General features: G+C 40.4%; 1 pseudogene; it reads left to right on the top strand.

Annotated features, from left to right (window-relative positions):
* Positions 1-251, top strand: part of LOC150074730 (large subunit ribosomal RNA) — a 1327-nt pseudogene extending 1076 nt beyond the window's left edge.
* Positions 252-10000: the final 9749 nt, after the last annotated feature.

The following is a 10000-nucleotide window of genomic DNA, read 5'->3' as shown; positions in this document are numbered from 1 at the left end:
GTGCGGTAACGCAACCGAACTCGGAGAAGTCGACGGGAGTCCCGGGGAGAGTTCTTTTTTCTTTTTAAGGGTTTGGCTCCCTGGAATCGGTTCGTCCGGAGATAGAGATGCCATACCCGTAAAGCACCGTGCTTCCTGCAGTGTCCGGAGCGCTCCTGTCGGCCCTTGAAAATCCGAGGGAGAGAGTGTGATTTTCGTGACAGACCGTACCCATATCCGCAGCAGGTCTCCAAGGTGAACAGCCTCTAGTCGATAGAATAATGTAGGTAAGGGAAGTCGGCAAGACAGATCCGTAACCTTGGGACAAGGATTGGCTCTGAGGACTGGGCCGGTCGGGCTGGGGTCCGAAGTGGGTATGACACTCACTGGGTCTGGGCGAAACTGTCCAGTGATGGACTGGTTGAGCCTGGACCAGCATTGGGGGCTTCTTGTGGAATGCCTCAGCTGCGTGGCATGCCGGGTGGCCTGTTTGGCATGGCTGTTTCAGCCCGCAACTAACAGCCAACTCAGAACCGGCACGGACCAGGGGAATCCTACTGTCTAATTAAAACAAAGCATTGCGATGGTCGTCAATGGTGTTGACGCAATGTGATTTCTGACCAGTGCTCTGAACGTCAAAGTGAAGAAATTCAATCAAGCGCGGGTAAATGTCGGGAGTAACTATGAGTCTCCGACTCCCGAAGTAGCTCTGAACATCTGCCACAAGTGCGGAGTACCCTACCTCCTCATGGTGTGAGCTGGGCAGGTTCGCCTGGCGAAAGTGGTACACGCTATTTCTCCCAATGGGGCCAACTACCCCATTGAGTCCGCTAGTCCAGTTCCAAAAACAAAGAAAGTTAAAGAGGTCACTCGGGTTCCTCTTGAATCCAGTGACTTAGCGCCATCGCGGGATTCGCAGCATACCTCTGTCTGGGATCTTCATCTTCAGGAACCAGCTGCCCCTTCGGGAGTCCTTTTCTTGTAGCCTATGCAGCAGAACCTTTACTACCAAATCAGGACGAGGACTACATCTAAAGCGTTCACATCCTGTTGAATTTAATGAACAGATTTCTGTGGATCGACGAAAAGCATGGTGGATAGAAGAAGAAATTTCCATGCTGGCGAGGACTGAGGTTGAGCTGGGCAGCAGGAGGAATATCAACCAACTCCTCCAGGCCCGGTTCCCTCATAGAACCCTAGAAGCCATCAAGGGACGAAGGAAAAACCCCTCGTATCTTGCACAGGTCTTAAGCCTGAAGCAAGAGGGTACGAGTCCTTCCCCTTGTTCTTCTTCCTCTTCCATACCTATTCCTGTTAATGAAAACCAACCTTGGCCTGCTGTGTTACCTCACCCTTCGGGGCTGGGGCAGATGCACGGTGTCAGCACTACCGGGGCTGACTCTCTTGAGGTAGGTGCGGAACGTGACTCCGAAAAGACGATCACTCCTGCACTGGCCTTGGGAGGGGATCCTCGAGTGGTTATTATTGTTATTTTTTGGTTTTTAGGAGCATTAGCAACTAAGGCCATATTGCTCCGGGATATGCGGTGGTCATTTCCTGACCTTTCCGCATCCTCCGTATTTGGTTCCTCGAGTGGTGCATCCAATCGGGCCGCCTAGGATCTTTCCCTCTTCTTTGCCACAGTTTCCATCATCAGTGGAGTTTATAAGAGAAGAGGAGGTTTATGAAACATCTGAAGATCAGGATTTTAAAGCTCCACTTAAAGAAGCAATAGTAGCGTCATTGACTGAAAAACCAGAAGACTTTTTCGATCATGTCATTTTAAAATCATTACTTGCTGAAGCTCTTAATATAATGCCTGCTTTATAATGCCTACAAAACCTGTAGAAATAGCTACTTTAATCTTATAAAGAAAGAGAAACAGCTAGCGTGGGATCGTTTTTTTCAGAAGTCACTGTCCTCTGATCCCTGGGGACTTCCCTACAAACTAATGGCTAGTAAACTTCGACCCCCAGGTAATTATGACTCTATTTTTACCAATGATACAGAAACTCTCTCTTGGAATTCCTCCATGGAAGTTATCCTTAATGAGATTGTGTTTCAAAATGATTCTGTTCCTGAGAATACGGTTCAAACAGGAATGAGATTACAACATCTAAATTATGTTGCCTCTCCCACTGAGGATCCTTTTACTGCGATTGAAATAGAATCAGCCATTTCATCTTTTAAGGATGGAAAATGCCCAGGGCTCGATTTACTTGAAGTTTCCATACTGAAGAGGGTCTGGAAAATGTCTTACACTTTTTCAGACCCTAACTAACTCTTGTTTAGATTCTGGAATTTTTCCATCATCTTGGAAAGTCGCTAATCTTAAAATTTTACTTAAATCCTCAGACAAACCTAAAAATATGGCTTCTTCATATAGACCTATTGCTCTTCTACCATTTCTTGGAAAAATATTGGAGAAACTTGTGGCTTCTCGATTAGAACAATATTATTCCGCTAAAAACCTGGTTTCTCCTTCACAATTTGCTTTCACTCTGGGCAAGTGTTCATCGGATGCAATGACCTTTCTTCTCTCTGCGGTTAAAAATTCCAATTCAAAACTGGTTCTCGGCCTCTTTGTGGACTTCAAAGGGGCATTTGACACCCTTGCCTCCCTGGCGAGGTCCAGGGGAGGCCGGGGTTTCCTCACCTATTTACAGGATCTTGAGTAGTTACTTTGACAACAGGTACCTTGTCGTCTCCTCGGGCTATTGCTCGGTCCCGAGACTGGTATCTAGGGACTGTCCTCAAGGCTCCAATCTTGGTCCACTTTGTTGGAACATGGTCTTTGATGGATGGCTCAACCTTCCTCATGATGGTATAATTCCTATTGCATATGCCGATGACCTTGTCCTTATTATCCCAGGAAACTCTCGTTATGATCACGAGAACAAGGCTGAAGCTATACTCCAGGATCTTCTTTCCTGGAGCAATATACATAAGTTGATTATATCTATACCTAAAACAAAACAATTATTATTAAAAGGACATTTCGATTATCATAGACCTCCTATTATCAAACGTGCTGGACAAAGTATCTCTTTTGTTCGTCAATTCTTGGTATATGGTTTGATGATAAACTTTCTTTCTTACAGCATTTTAAGTTCATTGTCCAACGAATCAGAACTGTTGCCGGTTGGTTACAAAACATTACTCGCTTCATGTGATGTATTAAATCCACTACACTTTGTATATATTATTCTTGTCTTCTCATTCCAATTGTTTGTTATGGAGCTGGTGTCTAGGGACATGGTATTAAATTCTATCTCTAAGAAATATCTTGTACGCGCTCAGATAATCTTTCTTCTCGCTTCCAGCAGAGCTTGCAGGACTGTTTCTTCGGATGCCCTCCAAGTTCTCTCTGGTCGGCTTCCTATATATTTTGATGTGTTTTATCATCTTATGCATCACAGAAAATGTTGTACTCTTGCCTCTGTTGGTGAGTTCACATATGACTCAACTCTTTCCTTGAAATATGACAAGACTAGGTTGTACAATGCGATTGTGCAACATTGGCAAAACTCCTGGATTGATTCTCCTTTTGGGCAAACTACCTTTCTATTTTATCCCAGGGTATATACTGTAAGTAAAGAATTTGACTGGAGGCGTATAGTATGTACTTAACATTCTTGCTCTCTGGACATGGGAGCTTGAACTCTAAACTATGGAAACTTGGATTAGTCCCCTCTCCTCTTTGCCCATGTGGTACTGAGGAGATGGTGGAACATTTGATCCTAGATTGTCATTTTTATACTGACTTAAGACATCCTTTACTACTCGGATGTAATGTACATAACGCCACCCAGTTCCCTCAATTCTTGATTCTGCTGAGTCATTAAAATTATTATCTGAATTTGCTGAGAAACTATTTATAAGAAGGAAAACTTTAATATAGTGATTCCTTGTCGTTCTGGTCCTGGGACACATGTTATCAGTTAAACTCTATGTTGAAATGTAAAATAGTTATATTAACTGCTTAGCATGTTTATTTTCTTGTCTTCAATTCATGTAACTCAATACCATGGGTTAAAGCCTATGTCTTGGTTAGGTTAGCACTATATGTACAGAAGGTGTGACTTCTGATTTTTTGTCAACTAAAACCTTACTTCAGGCTACTTGGGCCTAGTTTTATCTCAAATTTTGTTTTAACTTGGGCATAGGACAAAGTTTATACAAAGTATCAGTGATATGAGATATAAATATTGAACTTGGTTACAGCCACTTGGGACCTGGTAAAAGCCGTTTTCTGTATATTGTTGTTTATACATGATAGCAAAAACTGTATTCATTGCATAATTGCTTAATTGTTTTAACTGAGGACATGATTTTCCTCAGTTACATATTAATAATGTCATACAGTTCTACTTGTTTACCATTGTCATTAGATTGGTTTTAGTATTGTTGCTTGTAATGATGTAATTAACTTGATAACTAAATTTAACACTAATTACTTAACAGCATAAATTGTATTCAATCTAACAAGGCCTCACTTTCCTGGTTAGGTTTGATTCTTTATCCATTTATGTTGGTTTTCTTTCCTTTTACTCTTCTCCTGCACTTGAACCTCTCTGTTAAATTATTAATTATCTTTAATCATCTTGACTTGTTTGTGGGCCCTGTTGCGAGCCTTGGGCTGGTTTTCAACAGGCTTACCTTTCTTGTACATATTCTTATTTTCTTCTCTCCTGGGTCTGATTTTGTTACGTCTTTCAAAGTACTCTCTTCCTCTTCTTCTTTTCTCTTCTTGTTTAGAACCTACCTTATAAATTATTCCTTTCTACAATTATAATGTTTTACTTAAGTTTGTAGGCCCTGTTGGAAGCTTGGGCTGGTTCCTAACAGGGCTTACCTTCCTGGATTATATTCAAATTTTCGCCTTATAACATCCCTATGTTCTTTTCTATTCCCTAAATCACACTGAGGTTTTAAACCTCTGTTAGCAACACACTACTCTCCCTGGAGCGGCTGCTCGTGGCTAGGGACGGGAGTCAGGACGCAAGATATATTTGTTCTTGCCTCCTGGCTGCAAAGTCTCCAGGTGCTGGCATACAACACACAGAAAAACACACACCAACACAAATTTACAAATTGTACACACTTGCCGGCTTGAAAAACCTACAGAGGATACTGCTGTTATAGGGGCAACCCTGGAGGCCGCAATAGAAACAACAATACTTTGAATACTTTGTCCCTATCTAAAACTAACTATGCTTAATACACTATTGCTTTAATAGTTGTACACTGAAATAAGTTATCTTGACTGTAAATAGAATATGTAATTTAATATGTTTTATGGTTGTGTGTGAATCCAAATTGGCTTCCCCACCATAAATTCTTCTCAGGTATTACTAGGATATATTAACCTTAATCTAATTGATTTGCGGCAGTAGTTCTGCCAAAAATTGTTTTCTTGTTCTTATTGATGCTAAGTAATACATATCTATGTTATAGTTACTACTCTAAGTTTTTAACCTTCATCTCTGTATTTTTGTGGCATTAGATGTTGCCATGTTGGAGCTAAATTGTTCCTTGCCTTCAGGAATATCGTATTTATCGTATATATCTGATATATCGTTTTGTCTTCGTGGTGTGTGGGAGCTCAGGCTGTCTGTTCTCTCACATACCACAAATTAAAATTTTTTTTTTTCTAACTTACCTTTTGGGGCTTTCCTTGTTTTACTTTTGCTTAACTATGTACATATTTTTTCAATTGCATTAATTGTTCTACTGGTTGTAGAATACCTCACTTATTTCTTGGGTATGGGTTCTCTTATATCTAACTTCTTATTTATTTAGTTGCTTTATCATCTTCTGTCTTTAATTTTTCCACAGTAGTCAACGGGAATTTAATTCAAATTCCCCTTACTCTTATCTGATAGTAGTTCCTGGCTACCTCCTCGCGGTTAGGGATGGGAGTGGGGGGTTAAGATATTTCTTTTCTTAGCCCCCTACTGCTAAATGCCAGGTGCCGGCAATACATACAACATACACAACACATTACACTGCACTAGTACATCAACTTCTAAATTAATTAAACTTTATCCTATCTTTTCTCTTTTTTTTTTTTCCTTGCCGGCATTTGGCAGTTTGCCTTCTATACGGCGGTTATAGGGGCGGCCCAACGTGCGTCATTAACTTCCAATAATTCTTTGAATATTTTTGTCCCTCTCTAATACTATTTGTTAGTTTGTAGTCTCTTGGAAATATATCTTTTTCTTGTGTTTATTAGCCATCCCCCCTAGTATGATGATCCCCTTGTTTATAAAGTAGTGGTGAGTCTGAAGATAACATTTTTAGCAACTTTTAGTGAAGGAATCGTGCACTGCTCGCGATTTAAAATTCTGCCCTTTAGCGATAAATTTTCTTAACGTTAGTGTTGAATAATGGTTGACAATTAACATTGACTCCTTCACTGAATGTTTTAATTTATTGTCTATGGCCTTTGACACTCTAGCAAGGGGTTGTCAAGAGTCTTGCTTTCCTTTTGGTATATCAGGGTGGCTGATTGTGACACTGGGGTTACATTAGATATTCTACTTTTTGTCAATAGCCAGCCATAAAAGAGAAACTTATTTTCTTGGCTTTGCCCACATTTAATAGATTTGATATCAATGTGGTAGCCATTGCTTCTTCCTCGTTTTATCAACCAATGATCGTTCGAATTTAGGTTAGGTTAGGTTAGGTTAGGTTAGGTTAGGTTAGGTTAGGTTAGGTTAGGTTAGGTTAGGTTAGGTTAGGTTAGGTTAGGTTAGGTTAGGTTAGGTTAGGTTAGGTTAGGTTAGGTTAGGTTAGGTTAGGTTAGGTTAGGTTAGGTTAGGTTAGGTTAGGTTAGGTTAGGTTAGGTTAGGTTAGGTTAGGTTAGGTTAGGTTAGGTTAGGTTAGGTTAGGTTAGGTTAGGTTAGGTTAGGTTAGGTTAGGTTAGGTTAGGTTAGGTTAGGTTAGGTTAGGTTAGGTTAGGTTAGGTTAGGTTAGGTTAGGTTAGGTTAGGTTAGGTTAGGTTAGGTTAGGTTAGGTTAGGTTAGGTTAGGTTAGGTTAGGTTAGGTTAGGTTAGGTTAGGTTAGGTTAGGTTAGGTTAGGTTAGGTTAGGTTAGGTTAGGTTAGGTTAGGTTAGGTTAGGTTAGGTTAGGTTAGGTTAGGTTAGGTTAGGTTAGGTTAGGTTAGGTTAGGTTAGGTTAGGTTAGGTTAGGTTAGGTTAGGTTAGGTTAGGTTAGGTTAGGTTAGGTTAGGTTAGGTTAGGTTAGGTTAGGTTAGGTTAGGTTAGGTTAGGTTAGGTTAGGTTAGGTTAGGTTAGGTTAGGTTAGGTTAGGTTAGGTTAGGTTAGGTTAGGTTAGGTTAGGTTAGGTTAGGTTAGGTTAGGTTAGGTTAGGTTAGGTTAGGTTAGGTTAGGTTAGGTTAGGTTAGGTTAGGTTAGGTTAGGTTAGGTTAGGTTAGGTTAGGTTAGGTTAGGTTAGGTTAGGTTAGGTTAGGTTAGGTTAGGTTAGGTTAGGTTAGGTTAGGTTAGGTTAGGTTAGGTTAGGTTAGGTTAGGTTAGGTTAGGTTAGGTTAGGTTAGGTTAGGTTAGGTTAGGTTAGGTTAGGTTAGGTTAGGTTAGGTTAGGTTAGGTTAGGTTAGGTTAGGTTAGGTTAGGTTAGGTTAGGTTAGGTTAGGTTAGGTTAGGTTAGGTTAGGTTAGGTTAGGTTAGGTTAGGTTAGGTTAGGTTAGGTTAGGTTAGGTTAGGTTAGGTTAGGTTAGGTTAGGTTAGGTTAGGTTAGGTTAGGTTAGGTTAGGTTAGGTTAGGTTAGGTTAGGTTAGGTTAGGTTAGGTTAGGTTAGGTTAGGTTAGGTTAGGTTAGGTTAGGTTAGGTTAGGTTAGGTTAGGTTAGGTTAGGTTAGGTTAGGTTAGGTTAGGTTAGGTTAGGTTAGGTTAGGTTAGGTTAGGTTAGGTTAGGTTAGGTTAGGTTAGGTTAGGTTAGGTTAGGTTAGGTTAGGTTAGGTTAGGTTAGGTTAGGTTAGGTTAGGTTAGGTTAGGTTAGGTTAGGTTAGGTTAGGTTAGGTTAGGTTAGGTTAGGTTAGGTTAGGTTAGGTTAGGTTAGGTTAGGTTAGGTTAGGTTAGGTTAGGTTAGGTTAGGTTAGGTTAGGTTAGGTTAGGTTAGGTTAGGTTAGGTTAGGTTAGGTTAGGTTAGGTTAGGTTAGGTTAGGTTAGGTTAGGTTAGGTTAGGTTAGGTTAGGTTAGGTTAGGTTAGGTTAGGTTAGGTTAGGTTAGGTTAGGTTAGGTTAGGTTAGGTTAGGTTAGGTTAGGTTAGGTTAGGTTAGGTTAGGTTAGGTTAGGTTAGGTTAGGTTAGGTTAGGTTAGGTTAGGTTAGGTTAGGTTAGGTTAGGTTAGGTTAGGTTAGGTTAGGTTAGGTTAGGTTAGGTTAGGTTAGGTTAGGTTAGGTTAGGTTAGGTTAGGTTAGGTTAGGTTAGGTTAGGTTAGGTTAGGTTAGGTTAGGTTAGGTTAGGTTAGGTTAGGTTAGGTTAGGTTAGGTTAGGTTAGGTTAGGTTAGGTTAGGTTAGGTTAGGTTAGGTTAGGTTAGGTTAGGTTAGGTTAGGTTAGGTTAGGTTAGGTTAGGTTAGGTTAGGTTAGGTTAGGTTAGGTTAGGTTAGGTTAGGTTAGGTTAGGTTAGGTTAGGTTAGGTTAGGTTAGGTTAGGTTAGGTTAGGTTAGGTTAGGTTAGGTTAGGTTAGGTTAGGTTAGGTTAGGTTAGGTTAGGTTAGGTTAGGTTAGGTTAGGTTAGGTTAGGTTAGGTTAGGTTAGGTTAGGTTAGGTTAGGTTAGGTTAGGTTAGGTTAGGTTAGGTTAGGTTAGGTTAGGTTAGGTTAGGTTAGGTTAGGTTAGGTTAGGTTAGGTTAGGTTAGGTTAGGTTAGGTTAGGTTAGGTTAGGTTAGGTTAGGTTAGGTTAGGTTAGGTTAGGTTAGGTTAGGTTAGGTTAGGTTAGGTTAGGTTAGGTTAGGTTAGGTTAGGTTAGGTTAGGTTAGGTTAGGTTAGGTTAGGTTAGGTTAGGTTAGGTTAGGTTAGGTTAGGTTAGGTTAGGTTAGGTTAGGTTAGGTTAGGTTAGGTTAGGTTAGGTTAGGTTAGGTTAGGTTAGGTTAGGTTAGGTTAGGTTAGGTTAGGTTAGGTTAGGTTAGGTTAGGTTAGGTTAGGTTAGGTTAGGTTAGGTTAGGTTAGGTTAGGTTAGGTTAGGTTAGGTTAGGTTAGGTTAGGTTAGGTTAGGTTAGGTTAGGTTAGGTTAGGTTAGGTTAGGTTAGGTTAGGTTAGGTTAGGTTAGGTTAGGTTAGGTTAGGTTAGGTTAGGTTAGGTTAGGTTAGGTTAGGTTAGGTTAGGTTAGGTTAGGTTAGGTTAGGTTAGGTTAGGTTAGGTTAGGTTAGGTTAGGTTAGGTTAGGTTAGGTTAGGTTAGGTTAGGTTAGGTTAGGTTAGGTTAGGTTAGGTTAGGTTAGGTTAGGTTAGGTTAGGTTAGGTTAGGTTAGGTTAGGTTAGGTTAGGTTAGGTTAGGTTAGGTTAGGTTAGGTTAGGTTAGGTTAGGTTAGGTTAGGTTAGGTTAGGTTAGGTTAGGTTAGGTTAGGTTAGGTTAGGTTAGGTTAGGTTAGGTTAGGTTAGGTTAGGTTAGGTTAGGTTAGGTTAGGTTAGGTTAGGTTAGGTTAGGTTAGGTTAGGTTAGGTTAGGTTAGGTTAGGTTAGGTTAGGTTAGGTTAGGTTAGGTTAGGTTAGGTTAGGTTAGGTTAGGTTAGGTTAGGTTAGGTTAGGTTAGGTTAGGTTAGGTTAGGTTAGGTTAGGTTAGGTTAGGTTAGGTTAGGTTAGGTTAGGTTAGGTTAGGTTAGGTTAGGTTAGGTTAGGTTAGGTTAGGTTAGGTTAGGTTAGGTTAGGTTAGGTTAGGTTAGGTTAGGTTAGGTTAGGTTAGGTTAGGTTAGGTTAGGTTAGGTTAGGTTAGGTTAGGTTAGGTTAGGTTAGGTTAGGTTAGGTTAGGTTAGGTTAGGTTAGGTTAGGTTAGGTTAGGTTAGGTT

This window comes from Mastigoproctus giganteus, unplaced genomic scaffold (genome assembly GCF_048544385.1).
Source record: "Mastigoproctus giganteus isolate SK-2022 unplaced genomic scaffold, ASM4854438v1 scaffold_66, whole genome shotgun sequence".
NCBI classification, from domain to species: domain Eukaryota; kingdom Metazoa; phylum Arthropoda; class Arachnida; order Uropygi; family Thelyphonidae; genus Mastigoproctus; species Mastigoproctus giganteus.
This window is presented reverse-complemented; position numbering and strand designations above follow the sequence as displayed.